Raw genomic sequence first — 21,183 nt, 5'->3', positions numbered from 1 at the left:
TCTGGTGTCTGATGGAAACCATGTCAGTCTGGGGGTGCAGGTGCCCACTCCTTGTTTCAGCACCCATGGTTAGAAGCGTTCTCAGCGTCTTTTTGCTCTGCCTGATGCTAGGAAGTCCCTTGCTGCCTCAAACGTTATAATGCATTTTTCCATCCTCCTCCCACAACCCTGGCAATAAAAATGAGCTCTGATTGGGCCGTTAGGTTGGATGGTATTGCCAGTTCCTCCAGCTCAACTTCAAACCAGAGCCCTTGTTTTGAGCTGGAAACACAGCCTGAACTCTGCAGCTGGAATCAGGTCTACAAAAAATTACTTTTTGAGTTTTTTCCGTAGGGCACCCCCAGAGCCTGGCAGTCAGTTTTCTCCAATATTGCCATCCGTGTGCAGAATAAATGTGCTGTGACCAAGGCATGCACAGACATTGTACCACCAGTAGAAACACATGCTGTGGGCACTCTGCTAATCAGCTGGGTGGGGAGGGGGAGGTTTGGGACTCCTCCTGTGGGCTCCTGGCTGACCCCATGTGCATTACCAGTGCCTATGGCTGCTCAGGCGCACAGCTTACAGGGAACACTGCTAGCCGTGCCCTAAGCTCTGTGACTCTCCAGTGCACCTGCTCTCTTCCCATTCTCACCCTGGGCTGCAACTTCTGTGATCCTGTCTAGAAACAAGAGAAGTTCTTTGTGACCGACTATTGCTGCTTTGTGTAGAGACGAGTGGGGGTAGCCACAAGAGCGGAGCAAAGAGTGGGGAGCCTGTGCCAGGGTAGGGACAGAGGGGGGGCATCTTGCTTACTCCGTCCATCTCTCCCTGGCACAGACATCCGCTCCAGATAAAGCTTTTCCTCCAATTATCGCCAGCTTCACAGTTGCTGAGCTGGCTTGGCAAAGAAGTGAGGCCAAGTGAATGAATCTGTCAGCTCCCAGGGCTGGATGGTGTCAGTGCCCTGAAAGGAGGGGGAAGAGGCTGGGTGTGCTCATGACGGCTGTCAGAGGCTCTGCTCTTTGAAGACTGGCTTGCTCGTTCCGGCTGCTTTCTGGTTTGTAGTTGGTAAAATTCAAGGTTTGAGCCAGAGTTTTCAAATTCCCCCAGTCCCAGCCCTTGAAGCTGTTGGTTGCATCAGTGTCCATAGAGGTGCAAGCCCTGGGCATTCACTTGTAAACAGAACAGCTGTTTTCACTTTGGTGCACATGAGGCTTACACAGCCTTTGACTCAGTTTGCCATCTGTCTGTCTCAGCAATGGCTAACTACTCCTTCTGGGAGGCTGGCCTTTTGCTTGCTTGCTACAGAAATTCCTGGCAGGCAGAGCGATGGAGAAAGGGGAGGGCTGAAGCAGACCCTACAGTTAAAGGCTCTCTCTATTTCCACTCTGGCTCCAGTTGCCCTCCTAATTCCAGCAAAATCTCAGCGGGAAATATTTTCACTGCACAGCTGGAATGTTCTCTGGGATGTAGGTCAGGAATGGGCAACCACTGGCCCTCCATGTCAGTGGGCTGCAAGAGAGTCGTAACCACGATGCGCTCCCGGGATAGGAGAGTTTTGCTGTGTGTGCCGATTAGGCAGTGCTTTGGACGCAGAAGGAGCGCGTGTTGTGTGCAATCTGCACTTGCCTCGCTTCATGTGCGCTTGCGTTAGGTGCGGGTCACTTTGGAAGTACTGGTAAAGGGGGCGGGGGGAAGTACCCAGAAGGAAATCAGGAGAAGTTGGCAGCCCTGCTCCTGGGCAACAGTAAACAAAATTTCTCATTCATGGGCCACATGCAGAGCCCCAGTGGGCTACATGTAGGCTACATGCTGCCCACCACTGGTGTAGGGGGTGTGCTGGCCCCTCGGCATTGGCAAAAAGCAATGGGTGGGGGTGGGTGGGTGGGGGGGTGGGTGTGTGTGTGTGTGTGTGTGTGAGAGATTTTCTTGTTTGGCCATTTACCTGGATAAGTCTTCCTTTGAATCTCACTAAATCCTTGGACTCCATCATACCTTGTGGCCGTAGATTCCATAGTCTGTTCCTGGCAGAGTGATACTTTGCATCACATTTGAATTTGCTGCCTTTCCATTTCAGTGATTGGGGCAGGCACATGTTTGTGTTATGAGATCCAGCTTCTGTGTGTCTGTGTCTCTCTCTCTCTCTCTCTCTCTCTCCCTCCAAGCTCTGCATACTTTTCAGAGAGCAGTTTGTCTGCTCTGTAGGAAGCACCTCCCCCCCCCACGCGCACACTCACCACATACACACTCCAACACTATATGTTGGAACAACAGAGTAAAGGAGGATGCATTGCTTTGCTTGTTCTTACTGGCTGCGTTGAATATTTACCAGGGATTCATTATAAAATTGAAGGTGGGGAATGAACTGTTTAAGAACCCCATGCTCTTAGTCTTGTTTCATTTACTTTTCCTCAAGTTTAGCAAGTTGTTTGGGTTCTTTGAAGTGTTTAGTGCTTTTTCTTCATGCTGATGCACAACCTGAAAACTGCCTGGTCTTGAGATCTGTTATCCTACTCTCCTGTGCTTGGAGAGAAGCTTTTAATCAGAACTTAGTCCCCAGTTTGACCTTTCAAACAGGGGAAGTCTCCATGTGGAAGAGTCATTAATTTCAGGATGGAGAAGTAATTGGGGATGCGGGAGAGAAAGCACAGAATCAGCTGTTTGGTGTAGAAGAAAGAGTGTGGGGAATGTGATACCTCTGTTGCTGAAGCTGGTCGTTAATGGAAAAGATTGCTTTAGTATTTTTCTTCTGCTTAGAGGGGCAGCAGCATCTGAACACCTCCTCCTAGGAGAGGACTGCAGTGAAATGCATCTTTCTCTGCCAGGGTAACATGAGCTGGACAAGATCCTTGCTGCTGCGTACTGTCTCCTGCCTGTTACTCATGGCTTCCTGTCACAGTAACAGAGCAGCTGAATACAGGGGCCTTGTGATTTGATGTTTCTTGTCAGAAAAGAAAAAAATAGGAGCCTAGAATAGGAGGCCCAACACTGGGTTGCAAGCAGCTGCTGTATGCTGGCTCACCCAGCATATAGGGGCTGTAAACCCGGGGAAACACTCAAAATATGCAAGTCAGGGGAAGCCTCTTGGGCTGAATTTCTGATGTAGTAACTTTGTCCTTTGTTCTATTTTTTTCTTTTGTTCAGCTGAGCTTGGTCCTGGCTAGATGCAACCCTGTACTCAACGCTGATGTTTCCTCTACTCTGCGGGAGACCACCGATGGATATTTCTCCCGGTCCTTGGCAGGCAACCTCACTGTGCTCTGGAACAGCCTAGCTGTATCCTCAAATGGGAGCATCCCCCCCACACTGCTTTCATGTGGATGAAAGGAACACGATCAGCTGGCTCTTTCCTCATTTTAACTTTCTTAAATGACTTTGCTCTTTTGTATGTGGCTCCTCTGAGCCCTTCTGTGTCCGGCTGGAGATGGGAGACAGTTACTTTTGGTCCTCTCTGATCTCTTGAATGTACGAAGAGAAGGATCTGCCAACTTCCCTTCTGCCCCCTGCTGGGTTAGGCGTCTCAACCAATGAGAAACCTCTGCTATTCCAGCTACTAGCTATTTGGGGGTAGGAGGAATAAAGCTGAACAGAAAAAGATTAATGGATGTGGTGGGGAAGCAGGGAAATTGCTCGACAGAGTAGGTTAGAGGTGACTTTAAGACTTATTGCACTGGGCCTCCATAATCCTATGAAGCCACAGCAGTACTAGCAACCTAGATCAGTTGGGGGTTTTAAATCCCCCATGTTCTCCTCTCAATGGGGAAACTCACCACCTGTTTCTTTTGCCATCTCTTCGACCATGCCTCTTCTGTTGTGAACTGTAATAGAAGGTAGGGAACACCTATATGACTGTGACCTTCTCCTCTGCCTCCGTGGATGGCCAGGCCAGGTTAGTCTATTCCAATTGAATAAAAAACTTGGGCCCAGGCTTTTCTCATTCTACAACTGTTTCCATACTGAGGTGGTCCTTCACTTGTCTGTCACCGTGCCAATCCCTTCCAGATTCTGACCTACATGAACAAGTAGCAGCTCACACGGGGGGTTGGAGCCCAGGTGGTAGTTTTTTGCCTCTTGCTTCCCCATTGAGTTGGAGGGTTCCTTTCCCATTTGTTACTTACTCTAGCTTAATGGGTTTCTTTTCAAGCTGAACCCCAATGGAGCTGTGTCAAATACTCCCATCAAATGTGTATCAGCAAACCTTGGGTGGCTATGTTGGTGCAGCTTGGAAATAAGCAGTCCTCACCACTTCCCTTGGAGCTGCCTATGCAGAAGGGTATCTTGGTGTCTGCTGGGAGGACAGGGGGTGGAGAGGGCTTGTTGTGGGACTGAGGGGGCCTCCTGGCAGACTAGTAAACTTCAGACTGCCACAGTAACACAGTATTTGGTTTGCTCCCAGTCCCTGCAAACCAACACACATGAGTCAGTCTGGATACTCCATGTCCTCTATCCCATGTTTTTTTGGCACGTCCTTGACCACCTCTTATTAAAAGGGTTTCTTCTCCCCACTATGCCCACAAAGAGCTGGACAACTCCCCCCGCAGCTTGTTCCTGTTCTTCTCAGATAGGAGCCCCTGCCTTATGGAGCCTCTCTCCTCCCTCAATTTGCTTTCTGCTTGAATTGATTCTGTCCTGGATTTATTTTGTGTGTGTGTGAGCATTTAATAAAATGGCCAACAAAGAGATTGTAACAATTGTGGCTTTGAGTGTTTCACTAATGGTCAAAATGGTCCAGTTCAGACAAAGTTGTTTCCAAAGACTTCACCCTGCCAGCTTCCCCAACACCTTGGGTGAAACAAAAGTTTTCCAGTTCTATGAAATGGAGAGCAAGAGGTGAACAAATACTAGAGGGTCTAGGAAAAGATCCATTTTAACTGATACCAAAGAAGTGTTTGTTGCAGTAGCATATCAAATTGCTTGCCTTAAAACCAGACCTTTAGAAAGAGCAGAAAGCAAAGCTGACCATTTCTGTGCATAGAGATGACCATGATTGGTTCTTTGATTGAAAATGCCAAAATTTGTCAGCTGTGTAAACCTAATCTTGGGAAAACATTGCATGCGGTACTAGGTTACTGTAGCAATGGTAGAAAATGATTGGCTAGTCACTAAATACATCACTTTTCAGGAAGCCAACACATCAGTGAAGGATAGAATGAGGCTGATCTAGGCAAATACCATGATTAGCTTCAGAGGGTTGGTTCCAAATATTGACAGTGTTGCCAAACCCACTATAAGGGCCACTATACCAAGGCTAACCAGCCTTAGCAGTCATACCTCCCTGGCAGTTTCTGTACCACCCTCTGTACAAGCAGTAGTTGTGGAGTGCTCAGCTTACCTATGCTATCCAATAATGGTTGGAAAAAGGCCAGGCTTCTCTTCGGTCACATCATCTCTTTGCAGTGTCTCCATAGAAGGCTGGAGCTAGAATGGTCTTTCCAGTGGTGCCTTAGCCCAAAACCCTTTTCTCCAGATTTAAAAAAAAGGGGGGGGGGGACAGCGTCTGCCCTGGCCCCCTTTATCCTTTAATAAGGCTTGAGATGCTGCTTTCATCAGCGTGTTGAATTTATCTCTAGGAATCTCAAGATGGCCTCTTGCCCAACAGTCAATTCTGTCTAGGAGTGGTAGGGAAGCAGGGAGTCAACTTTTAGGTGTCAGCAACATGGATGTTAGAGTAAAATCCTGAACAAGTGGGGTGAGATGGGCACTCTTGAGCAAGATTTGCTCTGGTGTGTTCCCCTCCCTCTCCCCTCCATGCTTGGGCCCAGATTCACAAAGGTGCTTAACTCCCACTAGGATAATTGGAAGTTAGGTGCCCAATAGTCTTAGTGAGTCTGGGCCACCGAAATCTTGGGTCAAGTCACAGTTGGTCTCAGTAGAAACAAGTGTCATAGTTGAGGTGCTGGCTTCCATGGAGGAAGGAGCAGATTTCAGAGAGATGCTCTAGAAGAAGCTGTTACCTTTTTGGTGAGGGAAAGAGAAAATCCAGGAGCAATGGGGCCTCAATACTGGTTTGCTTTCAGGAGTTACCTGGAAGAGAATTTTTCCACTCTTTGTTTAACTTTCATCCTTGCTATATCTCCTCCCCTCAGCTGCAGTACAGACAGGCAGCTGGCATTGACCAGCTGCCATGATTATTCAAAAGTGAGCAAAGGACTTGAAGGGAAGTGGGGGCCCATAGCGTTCTGTACTGATCTGAAACTCGGGCTCGCCTGAGATGGTGCCTAATGTCACATGACCTGTTCTGCAGTGAGTGACAGACAGCAGCGGGGGTGAGGTGGTGTTCTTTGCTTCACAGCAAAGAATGCCCTAATACTTTCTGTGCTCTCCTTCTCACAGCTCACCCTTGTGCTCCCCTTCCCTTCAGGAGAGATGTCTTTGCAATGTATGATCCCAATGAGAAGCAAACCTTTCACAGAGGGCTAGGCTTGGGGTAGAATAACTCTTCTTCCATGTGCAAATTAAACTTGCCCTGAGAATTCCCATGGGTCCATTTTTCACTGCTTTGGGGCTAGATTCTGTTGCCTCTCATTCATGCTATGCAGCACCATGGGCCCCCTGACTTGTACTGGAATAACAGTGACATAATGGACTCTGTGGTAGCATTTACCTCTGTTCCATAAAATTATGCAGTTCTCACCTATCTAGATGCTCATCTTGCCCTCATCAACGGATGGAGCCTCAGACCTTCATGAATTTATCCACCTGAAGCCTGTGACGTAGTAAAGAAGTGTCCCCCTTTTATAAAGGAGGAACCGAATGGATGAACTGACTTGCTTGCAGTCATGCAGGCCATCTGTGCCGGAGCTGAAGTGAGATGTCTTGAGTCTTAGTCCAGAATTTTAACTGCAAGACCCTCCTTCCCCCTCTTGTGGTGCATTCACAATTCTAAGCAATGTTTCCCTGCAAGGCTGGCTGGAGAGGCTTGAACCAGACCTTAAGCTCTGAACACCACATCTTGAATCTGAGACCTCCAGCTAGACTGAGCCTGTGGTTGCTACTGTAATGAAAAGAATATTATTCATAGGGGCAGGCTTCATGGATGCTCTGGAACTGGAGACGGTTGAGCAACCTGGGCCTGGAGGAAGGAAGCCAGCCCCTTGCTGCTTCACTTCTTTCACTAACACACGCACGTCTCAGTGCTGCTTTCTGGAAACAAATCAATGCATGAAGTCTGGCGCTTTTTGAGAGCAAGACTAAAATGAAAAGTGTGTGTGATTTAAAAACTGCAGTGAAATGTGGTTTAGTTTCAGCCTTTGCAGCAGGGTTTCAAAATTCTAGAAAGACTAAAAACCTGATGAAAATAAGTTGAGAAAAATCTCAAGTAGTCACTGTTTCCAGTGCTTGCTCCGTTTGAAGACTGAAGGCTGACTCTGAACTAGTGTCTGTTTGTAGCAATAAAATAATTGATGGGGCAGTTCTGGGATTGCATTTATGAGTGCACACAATTTACATAGGAAAGAGTCTGACTGAAAGCCCTGTGACAGGGCAGGTTAGAGCGGATTACTTGAGGGCAGACAGGAACAGCTAACCTGAGGCTATTAAGGACAGAATGGAAGCAGCTGGGATGGGGCTGCTATAAATCAATTAAAGCCCAGGTTATTTAATTTTAGGCAGCCATGGGTTCTAAATGCCTTCTCTGCTGAAGGGGTAGGGGGAGAGACTGGTAGAGGAGTTTGGAGTGATACCCATCCTGGATAAGAAAAGAATCAGATAAGCCGAGAAAGAGAACAGCTGCATTGCCAGAGACAACAGGGTAGGTGAAGGGCTCCTATCCAAGTAGCCTGAAAGCCTGGCTAGTAGCCAGGGAGGAATGGTATCCCAGCCCAGGCTGACCAGGGGCATAAGCCCCAACACTCTTAGTTGTGGGACAGAAGCATAAATGCTGTCAAGGACAAGTGGGACCTGTGCCACTGCACTTAGACTGTGAGTTAGTGGAAAGGGATCAGAGGCCTGGGAGTGGGGCTGGTCCTGTCACAAGCCCCCTGAAATGGATAGACTCCTACAGACTTCAGTGGACTTTGGATCAGACCATGAGTGAACTGCAAAAAGCAAGAGAAGTAGGTAGATTTCTAAGTCAAATTAATTGTGGTGGTTTTTTGATTTATTTAAATTGCACTTGTGCCCACTGGAAATAGAACTGGTGTCTGAAAATCTGGGCTGACTGTCAGGTTTTTCCTCTACGGAGAAATTAATAGAACTCCCACAGATAATGAAATAGTACAGGATAAGTGTTTTGAAAACCCTCAGGGTGAGTATACTGACATCTCCTCCGCTTTTGTTGGTTCAGATTTTTAGATGTGATATTTACCCATGTATCACTGGAACAGCCTCTTTTGTCCCCCCCCCCCCCCCAACTGCATAGAGGGGGTCTGATGTTGGCCAATAATGTGTTTGTAGCTATAATAATACAGAATGAATAGTTTTTAAGGCTAGAAAGGACCCCTGCCATTTATTCTGACTTCCTCGATTACACAGGGTTTAGAATTTCACCCAATGAATCTTGCCGTGAGGTCACTAATGGTAGTATGAATAGTTGAGCTGTGGCTTAGCTAGAGCATATCTTTCAGGATGACACGTAATCTTTGCTTAAAGACTCAAAGGGATGGAGGATTTGCCATGCTAAACTGTTTACATTTTATTTAAATAGTATGGTAAAACACAGAGGGGAAAACTCCAATCCAGGTCTCTGGCATGCACGCATGGATGGGTCCAGTTAGACTACCCAGAATGAAAACAGCTCTTCATCCCAGTGCATAATCAGATGTTTTATGAGGTTTGGAAAAAGTTGGGTAACTCTCACTGATGTCCATCTTCATTTTGCACAACTCTGCACTGCCGGGCTTTGTCTGGAAGTCGCAGTAATGAAGTCTGTCGCTGTGTTATTTCTGGCTTTAATAAAAGCAGCAACTATTAAGCGTCAGGCCTGAGATTTGAGAGTTGTGGTATTGACTTCAATGGGGAAAAGATTAGGCACAGTTTAAATAAAGCATCCCTTGCAAGTTTCCAAGTTTTATATCTACACCAAAGAAGTTTGGATAAGCTTCAGACAAATATGTGACCTTTTCATTCCAAACTGAAACATCAAGATTGCTGGAAGTTTGCCAGTCACTCAGCGCTGGCTGGAATGTGAGAATACCTCTTCGTGGCTGTTCCACTGCTGAGCCTTCAATTTGTGCTCCTTGTCTCTGGTTTATATAGGACAGTGTTTTAGAAATTGGAGCTAGCATCCTTCCTGCAACTTGCTCTGCATTCATATTTAACACTGGGTTGTGGCGATCAATTTAAAGATGCATAGAGCCAGAAATTCAGCTGATATAAATCCATGTTGCTTCACTGATGTAAATAGATCTGTGCTGAGCCATCTGGCTTGTGAATGTTAAGGCTACAAGTATTTTAAATGACTACCTGTATAACACAGGCCACAGAGTTTCATCCTGGGACTCCTACACTGAGCCAATAAGATCTGTTTCATGAGTGGTAACAGCTACATTAGACCCCATCATTTTTTAGAAAAAAATAATCCCAATTATATATGTACATTACTTTGCATTTATCCACATTTAATTTAATCTTCTATTTTGTTGTCCAGTCACCAAGTTTTGTGAGTTCACTGGCAACTTTTGAGAGTCTGCATTGGCCTTAACTACCACTGTTTACCCCCCCTTCCCCAGATGTTTTATGAATATGTTGAACATTGCTGGTCCCAGTACAGATCCATGAGGTACACCACTAATTACCACTATTTGTCTTTTAACCAGTCGAAATCCACTGATTACTTTTGTCCAAATGTGTGTTGACCCCTCCAAGAATTCTAATAGATTGAAGCATAATTTCCCTTTACAAGAGTTGTTTTGACTTTTCCCCAACAAATCATGGTAATCGACATGTCTGATAAACCGATCTGTGACTGATAGCAGCAAATATTTTTGTTAGCAGTGACAGGACATTAGGTGTGTGTCTAAACTATATGGCTCCATCGATGGAGCCATGTAGATTAGGCTGATTGGCAAAGGGAAATGAAGCTGCAATTTAAATAATCGCGGCTTCATTTAAATTTAAATGGCTGCCGTGCTGAGCTGACAAACAACTGATCAGCTGTTTGTCGGCTCAGCGCGGCAGCCATTTAAATTTAAATGAAGCCGCGATTATTTAAATTGCGGCTTCATTTCCCTTTGCTGAACAAACAAATCTACATGGCTCTGTCGACGGAGCTATGTTGTTTAGACGTACCCTAGGGCTTTGTCTATACTGCAGAGTTTTTGTGAAAGAAGCCTTTTGCGGAAGACTTCTTGTGCAAAAACTTCTTGTGCAAAAGTGCGTCCAGATCTCAAAGCACATTGCAAGAGCAATGTGCTTTTGTGCAAAAGAGCATCCACACTGCATGGATGCTCTTGCACAAGAAAGCTCTGATTGCTATTCACAGAATGGCCATAAGAGCACCTATGCTTTTTCCCATAGGAGTTTCTTGTGCAAAAACCCCTCAGCTGCGTCTAGACTGGCATGATTTTCCACAAATGCTTTTAATGGAAAAGTTTTTCCGTTAAAAGCATTTACGGAAAAGAGCATCTAGATTGTCATGGACGCTTTTGTGCAAAAACCCTTTTTGCAGAAAAGTGTCTGTGCCAATCTAGACGCGGTTTTGTGCAAGAAAGCCCCGATCGTCATTTTCGCCATCGGGGCTTTTTTGCGCAAAACAGTTTTCAGCTGTCTACACTGGCCCTCTTGTGCAAATGCTTTTGCACAAGAGGGCTTTTTCCCGAGCGGGAGCAGCATAGTATTTGCGCAAGAATACTGACAATCTTACATGAGATCGTCAGTGCTCTTGCACAAATTCAATCGGCCAGTGTAGACAGTTGGCAAGTTTTTCCGCAAAAGCAACTGCTTTTGCAGAAAAACTTGCCAGTCTAGATGCAGCCCTCCAGAGTGTCCATACCTACCTTCTTGCACAAGAGCAGTAGCACAAAAAGGAGTTATTCCTTGTGGGGAGAGGAGTAACTCTACTGGCAAAAACCCTCTGTTCTGTCCATTTTCTTGTGCAAAAATGCGCTTGAGGTGTGGACGCTCCACTGGCTTTTGCAGAAAAATGGCTGGTTTTGTGCAAAAACCTTGCAGTGTAGACATAGCATAGATGGACAAGGCTCTGAGTTACTACACACAATTCTTTCCTACGTATCTGGCTGGTGGGCCTTGCCGATACACTCTAGGTCTAACTGATTGGCATACTTGGGATAAGGAGTAAATTTTCTCCCAGATCAGACTGGCAGAGACCCTGGAGATTTTCATCTTTCTTTGCAGCATGGCTCACAGATCATTTTCAGGTTTAAACTAGTGTGAATGGTGGATTCTCTGTAACTTGAAGTCTTTAAATCATAATCTGAGGACTTCTCTAACCCAGCCAGAATTTATGGGACTATTACAGGAGGGGGTAGTTGAGGTTCTGTGGCTTGCAATGTGCAGGAGGTCAGACTAGAGATGATCATGATAGTTCCTTCTGGTCTCAAAGTCTATAGTTTCCACCAATTTGCCTAGTACTGAAGTTAGACTTACTGGCCTGTAATTGCTAAGATCACCTCTGGAGCCTTTAAAGATATAAAGGAAGTAGATTACATTTCTTAAGTCACTCATTACAAGGTATAGTGATAGAAATGTAGCCGTGTTAGTCTGGTGTAGCTGAAACAAAAAACAGGACTATGTAGCACTTTAAAGACTAACAAGATGATTTATTAGGTGATGAGCTTTCGTGGGCCAGACCCACTTCCTCAGATCAAATAGTGGAAGAAAATTGTCACAACCATATATATCAAAGGATACAATTAAAAAAAATGAACACATATGAAAATGACAAATCAAATTTCAGAACGGAAGGAGGATGGGGGGAGGGGGTAAATGTCTGTGAGCTAATGATATTAGAGGTGATAATTGGGGAAGCTATCTTTGTAATGGGTAAGATAATTAGAGTCTTTATTCAAACTTAGGCATAAAGTGTTGAATTTAAGTGCTACATAGTCCTGTTTTTTGTTATTGCAAGGTATGTTTTCCAGGCCATGAGCAGTCTTGTAGTTCTTCTCTGAACCCTGACCAGTTTTTCAACATCCTTTGAAGTTATTGCCACTATATCCTAATATAGTCTGTATCAAACCATGAAGCATCAAAGTAGATAAATAAATCATATAGCATCAGTTTATTGTAACAAATGGGAACAAAAATGAATCTAATGACCTTGCATTTATCATGGATAGCCACCTTATTGGTCTCTTGCCTCCATCACTTGTTAGCTAAGCACATAATGACATTGATTTGCACTAACAAAATTAAGGACCTCGCTTGTTTCAAGACTATAGTCAGCTGAGTGCTAATTTTCCTTTGGATCGTCTTAGTTTGAAATGACAGGTAAATCACTAAAACATTGTATGGAAATAGAACCAGTGGTGTCATGATATTTATAGTACCAAACGAATCCAAGGGATTAGTGCTTCTAAATAAAACCTTCTCTTTGACAGGTGGAAAGTTCCATTGGCTAAACGTAGCATGAAGACCTACTATCAGGTAACACCATTGCATGTCACTAGATGTTCCTTAGCACGATTTGGCATCTGAACTATTACAGATTTGAAAGGCTAGTGGTGGAGCCATGGTGCCAGGGTGAATATTCTGGGATGGTCATGTCAAATGAGGAAAGGCCAGTGAAAAAGTGAAATGCCAGTGGCAAAGGTTAGTCATTTCAAGTCAAATGTGGTTAGAAAACATCTCTGCCAACTGTATCAGCTTAGCACTAGGCTCACTAGGAGGGCAGCAACATTATCACCAACACAAGACACCTTCTCTCCAATCTAGTGTAAAACCCTCACAATGCTCCTTGCAAATTACCTCCTTGTCTTGAGTCTGCACTGACTAGGTGAGTTGTCCAAAGTTTGTTCAGGTAGGTCACATCTAGACCACGGAGAAGATTGATGCTGTACAGTCAATCTTCTGCTTTCGATTTAGTGGGTCTAGTAAAGACCTGCTAAATTGAAGGCTGATTGTGCTCCTGTTGATGCTGGAACTCCTACTCCTAGCAAGAAGTAAGGGAAATCAACAGGAACATTTCTCCCATTGAACTCTCACTGTGAGGACAGCACCGAAGCGTGTCTTAAGGTAAGTCAACTCCAAATTCTTTTTTCATAGCTGGAATTGCATACCTTAAGCTGACCTTCAACAGCAGTGTAGACATGGCCTAAATCTCTCCTCCATCTGTGCTGTGCATCTGGTGACCAATGGATATAAAATCATTTTCAATAGGGACAGAACTAGTAATAGAAAGATGGCAGAACTGATTTTTTGGAGATCCTCAAAGTAGCTTCAAAGTTCAATCAAATTTACCCTTGTCTGCTTGGTTTTGGAGCTGGTGAAATGTGCCAGGATGACAGCCAAAAGACCGAAGTACTGTGCTTATCCAGCACTGCCACCAGCAATCCAAGCTTCCTCATTTGCTCACCCTAAACATTAACGTGCCTCCAATATGACTAACAGGGACCACTTCTTGTACCAAGAGGAAAGTTCATTTCCCATGTTCATTCAGTCTGTGGCCTCTCTTCTGAAACTGACAGGGTAGCCAGAATGTTGCTGATGGCTTTGGTGGGTGGACACATGGTCACTAGGAATTGCCTTGAGACCATCAATTCATTTCAAGAAAGTCACTAAGGAACCTTCAGGTGCAAACAACAGCTGGCCTTGTCTGACCTGGCTCTAAAGAGGAAAGGCTCCATGTTCTATTACTAGTCTGTGCCCATCCCGTCCTCTTCTTATTTAGGCATTTGCAAAAGATGCATCTAAAAATGAAATAAACTGAGACTATGAACAGACTAACCAGCCCCAATGGGTTAGCACTTCAGCTGGCGTGTATTGTCATAGCTCCATTGACTTTTATAGAGGTAGACTGATTTACAGCAGCTGAGGCTCTAGCCCTTTTGTTCTCCCGCTTGACTTAAAATCAGTGTAGATAATCAGTGCCCTTTGTTTGTTCCTGCTTGTTATTGAGCTTTTGGCTTTCTGCCTCTGCTATGCAAAACTTAGCTAAACTTTCCTCTTGCATGGGGATGAAGTCTAGGGCTTGACAAAAATTCCTGCTTCCAGGATTTCACAGAACTCCCCTGAATTATCAGGCCAGGAGCTGTTACATCTGGAGGCTGAGAGTTGTGGGAATGGCAAGGAGATGGTTGTGGTTTGAGATTTTCATAGTGCATCTGCCCAGTGCTATCTGTACTGGGCAACTCTACCTTACCCCAACTGACCATGGTCCCTGGGACATGACAGACCCACTCAGGATTGCTGGAGCAAAGCATACACTGGCTATGCTGTGTGCCTCTTATACAGAGGTGGAGGAAAACTCCTATGGGTGTTGGATATACTAGCTCTTAATAGCTGAGAGCTCTTTCTATGCTGGAGGACTTCTCAGTTGGATGGCCCAGACTGCTTTCCAGCTCCTATATGTTATAAAGGCACTCAAAGAGGCTGGAAAACACTAAAGAATCTGGCCCTGAATGTTAATCCTTGCTTAATGCATGATATATATTCTCAGTGTAATCTAAAGAGCAACGATTGTGAAATGTAAGGGAAACAGGTTTTGATAACAGTGATGAGGTTTCCACTTAATCTTCCTCTTCTTAGCTACAGCAGCAAACAATGGAATGTTTTATGACCTCACAGAATTTGCTGCCTTTCAGCACAACATACACTTGAGGAAAGTTTAAGTTTAGATATTGAACTGTTAGAATCAAATTCAGCTCTGGTGCAACTGAGCATAATTCAGCTAAATTCCTTAGAGCAGCATCTTCTTACCACGGCTGCTTAGGCCATTACACTTTCAAAATGAAGTCACAGCTTTTCAGGAGTACTAATGCTTCTAGTGATCACATGTTACTCAGTGCTCTGACTAGCAGAATGGGAAAACAAGAGGCAGCAGTAAATGAAGCTAATCGAAGGAAACTTAGAAAGGCCTTTGTAAATAAGATTTTTTTTTCAACTGAGTTTTAAAAATACTAGGATAGCTTCTCCTCCACTGAAGCTAACTAAACAATTATGCAACCTACTCTTAATTACGAGAGCTGGACTTGAGTCTGAAAATTTACACTTGCATCTGAAATCAAGGCATGTTCTGATTAGGGATGTTAAATTTTGATGAATCAGCTAATCATGTAGTCGATGGAATTTCTCGATTAGTCAATAAGAGGGGAAGAGGTCACTCCCTATCCCTGCTGTACCTCTGCCTTTGAAATGTAGCAAGAGCCACCAGCAACTCTTGCTACATTTCAAGTGCAGAGGTGTAGTGGGGAACCCGGACCAGGAGGCAGAAGAGCAGCAGGGAACCTGGGGCGAGTAGGGACTAAAGCAGTCCCTGTTCATGCCGGGTCCTGATTGCGGTGCCTCTGTCTTTGAAAAGTAGCAAGAGGTATGGGCTCATGCCTGGTCCCCTGCTACTCCTCTGCCTCTCCTGCCCTGCTGCAGAGATGGTACTGGGGGAGAACTGGATATAAGCTAGCTCCCCCCAGCACCAGCTCCTGCTCCCCCTCTTGCGGGGTGAGGGAGAACTGACTAGTTCAGTAGTAACTGGACTAGTCACTCACATTCCTAGTTCTGATCCGTGGCCAATTTTAAAATTTAGAACCCCCTCCCCTTGCCACATCAAGGGGGAAGTTCAGTAAAGGATTCAGCCTGGCCACATCAGAAGGAGGGGAAATGCTAGGGAAGCGCCTTGAAGAGTTCCGATTGCACCTGGAGGCAAGAATTCAACAGGAGTCCATACTGGAGAGAGAGAGCAGAGACCGTAGGTGAGGTGCAGAAGGAGATATAATGTGGGAACCTATGGGAGTTCCGGCATTATTAGCAGACCACTTGCTCATGTTCAGCGTCTCCCTTTTCTATTCCATGTCACATTTCTGTGACAAGCGGGGACTTTTTACACCACGGAATCACAGAGACATAATGTAGCAGCAGAGCTGGAGTGGGACCACTGGCATCCTCCCCCTTTTATCTGAAACTTGAGTAGCATAAAGTTTGGGGCCCCTTCATCTGCAGTTTGGGGTGCAGGTGACTGATCAGTATTATCTGCATATATCTCAATTATTCTTCCTCCCCACTGCAGGGACATTGGGCACTGGTGCAGCTCAGTCCCTCCTATTCTCTGTTGGTGGCATACAAGAGTTTCTAGTCTTCTGTGGGCTGGAATATTTTGGTTGATGGTTTAAGTGTGCAGATGCTGGGCGGTGTTGGCAGCTTGTATTGTGCTACAGGTTATATCTCCCTAAACCAGGACTCTTTGGTCCAGCAACATCATGGTTTGGCAGGATCATGGATATTCCTGGAGCACCAAACCCAGGAACAGGGATGTCTGACCATGGGGAAAGAGCATGGCTGGGGGGACCAGCAACTCAGCTGAGAGCCAAATGTGTGTGTGTGTTTGGGGAGTGGGGGGGGGGGAGGGGTGGCCCTAGCATCCAGGGACCTCCAGCCCAGTAGCAGCTCTGAAGCTCAAGCTGCAGTCAGGGAGTTCTGACCCCAGTGACAGCGAGGAAGTTCTGGCCATTAAAGGAGGAACCAGTCAGGTCCTGAGGGCACTGGACCAGGGAGGTCCAACCTGTAGATGTCAGACCAGATGATGTGGTGATCACTTCTGGCTTAACCTCTATGGCCTTATGAACCCATAGCCTAGCAAATACTTGATCACCCTATGCAAATGAGGAATCTGGACTTTGTTTTTCATGGGACCATGAGCATGAAAGTTCCTGAATCCAAAATGATGCTCTTCTGATATTTTGGAGTCTCCTTGCAAAAACTTAATCCTAGAGATTCCTCTGTTGGGTGCAGAAAATGAAAGCATTTGATACATTCCTTTAAAGGCTATTTTGTGGCTCCCTCCTTCCTTCCTTCCCAATGTTTAGAGAGATTATGGTGAAAACACCATGGAATTTAGGCTGATCAGTGCAACATGGAGAGGTGTTGTGGGTTTGGCATGGGGGGGGGGGCTAACCCTGGTCACTCTTTCATCTTCAGTGATGTGTCGGCAAATATTGCGCAATATCAGATCCAAGAGCTTTGAGGATCACTTGACAAGGAATCCCCACTCCTTCCTTTGGAAGAGAGAGAGAGACCATCTACACATCCCAGCTTCACCTACACAATGGATAATAGACCAAGGATTCTGATCCCATTCTACCCAATTCAAATGTTAATGCAACTGCTGAAAAATATAACAGCCACACATCCATCTATAAATTCTATAAATGCATCTCTAAGGGTTTGTCCAATGTGTGTTGGGGGGATCTCTATTAAACATTGACCAGTTTACCAACTTATAAATTGTGAAGGTTGGTAGGAGCCCTTATGTCCTGTCTCTCTAGCAAGGTACTTATCTTAGTATGTGCCTTTTTATTGGCAACCACTGTAATACATTGAAAAGAAGTGTGATCTGTCTATGAGGTGTATCCCTTTTTTAACCCAGAACTGTTGATCACACATTCCCTGCAAACATCCTTTTTCTGAGATGTAATGCTGTGTCCTGGAGCCCTTAAAACAAGGATGGGGAACCTTTTTAGGGTCAGGGATCACCAGAAAAATCAGTTGGGATCTGCACACAAGTGAAAACTGCAAAAAACAAAACAAAACAAAATCCCTTCACTTACATGGCCCCTGACTGAAAAGACCCTTCACATATTCCCCTCTCAGCCTAGTAGATTTTGTGTGCTCCAGCCCAGGAGTGGGGAAGTGGAGGGAGGGCTAGAGTGCCAGCACAGACTCCCCAATACTGGGGAGGTGCCTTGGGCCTTACAGGCCAGATCTAGGCAAGAGGGAGACCACATCTGGCACCCTCAGGCCCGAGGTTTCCCACCCCTGCCTTAAAGGCTTATTTTTGGAAAAAAAAGCAAAAGGCAACACTGGGTGAGAAAATGGCATGTCCATCCCATGAGAGTTTTCAAAATTTTAAATGGTTTCCCCATCCTAACACAGGACAAAAAGTCAAATCTTGAATGTTTTTCCGATAATCTGAAAAAAGGATTCAGATTGGGTTTATTGAAACATTTTGTTTAGCTAATTTTAACATTTCATTTTGTTTTTCATTTTTTATATTTTAAACCTATAAATCCACTATGATTTTGAAATGAAAAGACATTTCAAATTGAAAAAGAAAACTTTGTTTATTAAAAAATGTCAACATGGTTCAGCAAATTTGAAACTTTTGCTTTAAAAATCTTCCAGTGGGAGCTTTGATGACTCAACGTTTGGGCACTGAAAAATTCCTCCCAAGATATAACAAAACAGATTGTAATACTCTCCTTTACAAGAGAAACAGGACAGGACAATAGACTGCTGTATTTTAGAATAGGAGTGAGTTCTTTCCTTTTAAAATCTTGGATATAATTTTTTAATTAAAACACACTGTCAAATTGAAAGAGTAATGTAGGGGGGACACAAAGGGTCATTCCTATGTTTGGTGGTTGTCAATATTTTCGTTAATGATTTGGAGTGGAGGGTATGCTTATAAAATTCGCAGATGACACCAAGTTGGGAGGGACTGCAAGCACTTTGGAGGACAGGATTAGAATTCAACATGACCTTGACAAATTGAAGAATTGTTCTGAATTCAGTAAGATGAAATTCAATAAATACAGTGGAAAATACAGGCTGAGCCTCTCTAGTTGAGCAGCCTCGGGACCTGACCAAGCCAAACTAGAGAATATACCAGAGAAGGTCAATATTTTCTAGCAGCATTACCAAGACTTTCACTGCTTACTGGGCTCTTAGAAAACATGTAGGGGTAAATTAGAGCTAAATAACAGCACAAAACACTGAGGGGGTGGCTGTAAAAAAACATTATGGGACCATAGGAAACCTGGCCACAGCCAGGATAAGTGGACATCCAGCTAACTAAAATCATGCCGGACCACAGATGTGCCTGTAGCCAGACAGGAACCCCCCTTGTAACATCCATTTTTGCTTGCCTGGAGCATGCAGGGCACACAGAACAGAAGGCCCAGGCTGCTGTGACCATGAATGGCTGTAAACAGAGATATGCCAATTGCTGACCAAGAGGCTGCCGAGGAGTGCCCTTGACTCAAACCCATATTGATACGAACACACAGCTGTCCGCGGGGAGTGGAATCTCTCGCTCAGTTAAAAAAAATGTCTAGTACTCACAATTTAGTTCTCTCTCTTTCAAGTGTAAATTAACTTGAAACTTGCTTGTAAGAACTGGCGCCACAAAACGGACCAGTACAATTTGGCATCTTAAGATAAGAAAGAGGATACAGGCCCCCAGGGGTATAAAGATGGGTCCAGCAGCACATTTACTCTGAGTATCAATCTACCATCTATCTGCTGGTCAGGTTTGGTTTTTGATCTCCCGAGGTTCCACGGGGACTCCCACCTCGTATTTGTCTTTCCTAGGAATTGAGAGACTGTCCCTGGCTTGACCCGCTGGAGTCGAGAGGCACAGAAAGGGGTAAAAATTGTACCTGGATGTGGTCCTTTGTCTTAAGTGTACACATAGACTTAGAGCTCTTTAAAGATTAAGCTGTCACTTGGTACCATTATTTCTATTTTCTATCTTTACTTTCTTTGTAACCATTTTTAAAATCTATATTTGCTAGCAGTTAAGAAATAGAGCAATAGCCATTGTAACCATATGATTTATAAGCTTCTTTAATAAACCTGTAACTGTTTAAGCTTTAACCTGACTCCTTCAGTTGCCATAACAGAACCAAGCACAATTTAAAAGAACTTCAGCCGGTCATAATGGACAGGTATAGAAAGAGCTTGGGCGTTTGGATCGTGCCACACCCAGGTGACAGATCCATTGGGGCATCTCTCAGTCTTTCCCAGACTGCCCGCTGCGAAGGGATTCTGTATTCTAGCAGCTAAAATCTGAGGTGTAATAAGCTCTTCCTATAAACAGGGGCGTCTGTTGGCCTGCTGGCTGCTCTCTGCGAAGGGACCCCGGTCCTAGCAGTAAAAACACGGATGTTAAACATTTTCTCAGCACACACACACACACACTGCCCTGACCGTTGGCTGACAGTGCCAGATCAGAAAGAGCGGTTCAACCTGTACTTCACTTTAGAAGAAAAACCAAATGCATAGCTACCAAATGGGGAACAACTGTTTCAGTGGAATATGGCTTAAAAGGGTTTATAGTGACCACAAATTGAATATTTGTCAACAATGGGATGTAGTTTTGAAAAAGGCCAATAGCATTCCGAGCTGTGTCAACAGGAGTGTTGTATGTAATATATGGGTGGTGGCTTTAAGAAGCAGGGAAAGGCATTGCCACGTATAGTCCAGACTCCACCCCCTGCTTCAGCATGGCTCCTGGCTTCAACTATGCTGAGGCTGAGACCACGATCTGCCCCCCCGCTCTGTGCTCTGGGGCTGGGGAAATTGGACCACGTGTCCCCCATCCTCCCCATGCTCTGGAGTAGGGGAGGCTGGAGCCACATGCCACCCCCCCTCCCTGTGCTCTGAGGCCAGAGAGGCTCACACGGGGGGCTGGAGACCTGCCGTTGTGGTGGAAGGGATTTGGCAGGAGGGAGAGCAGGAACCCTAACCTTATGGCAGGAGGGAGGGGCTGGGCCTGAGATGGAAGAGGTACAGCTGAGGAGTTGCCTCCCCCAGCCTGAGTGATTTCTAGGGGCAAACAGTAGGCTGTCAAAATCAACATAGTCCAGAAAAGGGGATTAAGATGGGAGGTGAAGGTGGTCCAAAGAGATGGTTTCTTATGTGTGCTTTCTGCCCTCCATGACTATCTGTGAGAGAATCTTCACAATAATGCCTTACCTTGGCCCTAAATTCACCCACTGCCCATGATGAAACACATGGGAGGGAATTATCCTGATCTATTTGGCACTGGTGGGACCTGAGCCTAAACAGCACTACAGTTTAAAGTGGAATCAAACAAATGAGAGAGAGACTCCAGAGAAGATCAACATGTTCTTCATGGCCACTGACGGGAGGGGAAGAAACAATGGACCTAATCTGAGGCAAGGAAGATTTAAATTAGATGTCAAGGAAAACTTTCTAACTAGAAGGGTAATTCAGCTATGGGATAGAGTCTCAAGGGAGGCTGTGGAATCATTGTTGTTGGAGGCTTTTAAAAACAGGTTGGACAAACAGCTGGCAGGGATGGTCAATGGTTCCTTGGTCCCGCCTCAAAAAATGAGGTTTACAGGATCTTTC

The 21,183-nt window shown here is 45.1% G+C and overlaps 2 protein-coding genes across 7 annotated transcripts in view; one reads left to right on the top strand and one right to left on the bottom strand.

Moving 5' to 3' along the window:
* The window catches only part of LSP1 (lymphocyte specific protein 1), a 94,601-nt gene extending 89,928 nt beyond the window's left edge, over window positions 1-4,673 (top strand). For all 6 annotated transcript variants that reach the window (XM_075928153.2, XM_075928152.2, XM_075928155.2 and 3 more), the window contains one exon: window positions 3,127-4,673. The gene's annotated coding sequence lies outside the window, so the exon portion shown is untranslated. The remainder of the gene's footprint in view (window positions 1-3,126) is intronic.
* Window positions 1-21,183, bottom strand: part of PRR33 (proline rich 33) — a 35,972-nt gene that overhangs the window by 7,913 nt on the left and 6,876 nt on the right. The gene's annotated exons all lie outside the window — the stretch shown is intronic.

The sequence above is a fragment of the Pelodiscus sinensis genome, chromosome 5, assembly GCF_052426305.1.
Source record: "Pelodiscus sinensis isolate ZL-2025 chromosome 5, ASM5242630v1, whole genome shotgun sequence".
In the NCBI taxonomy this organism is placed as follows: Eukaryota; Metazoa; Chordata; order Testudines; family Trionychidae; genus Pelodiscus; species Pelodiscus sinensis.
The sequence above is the reverse complement of the archived record's forward strand: the minus strand, read 5'-3'. Positions and strand labels throughout refer to the sequence as shown.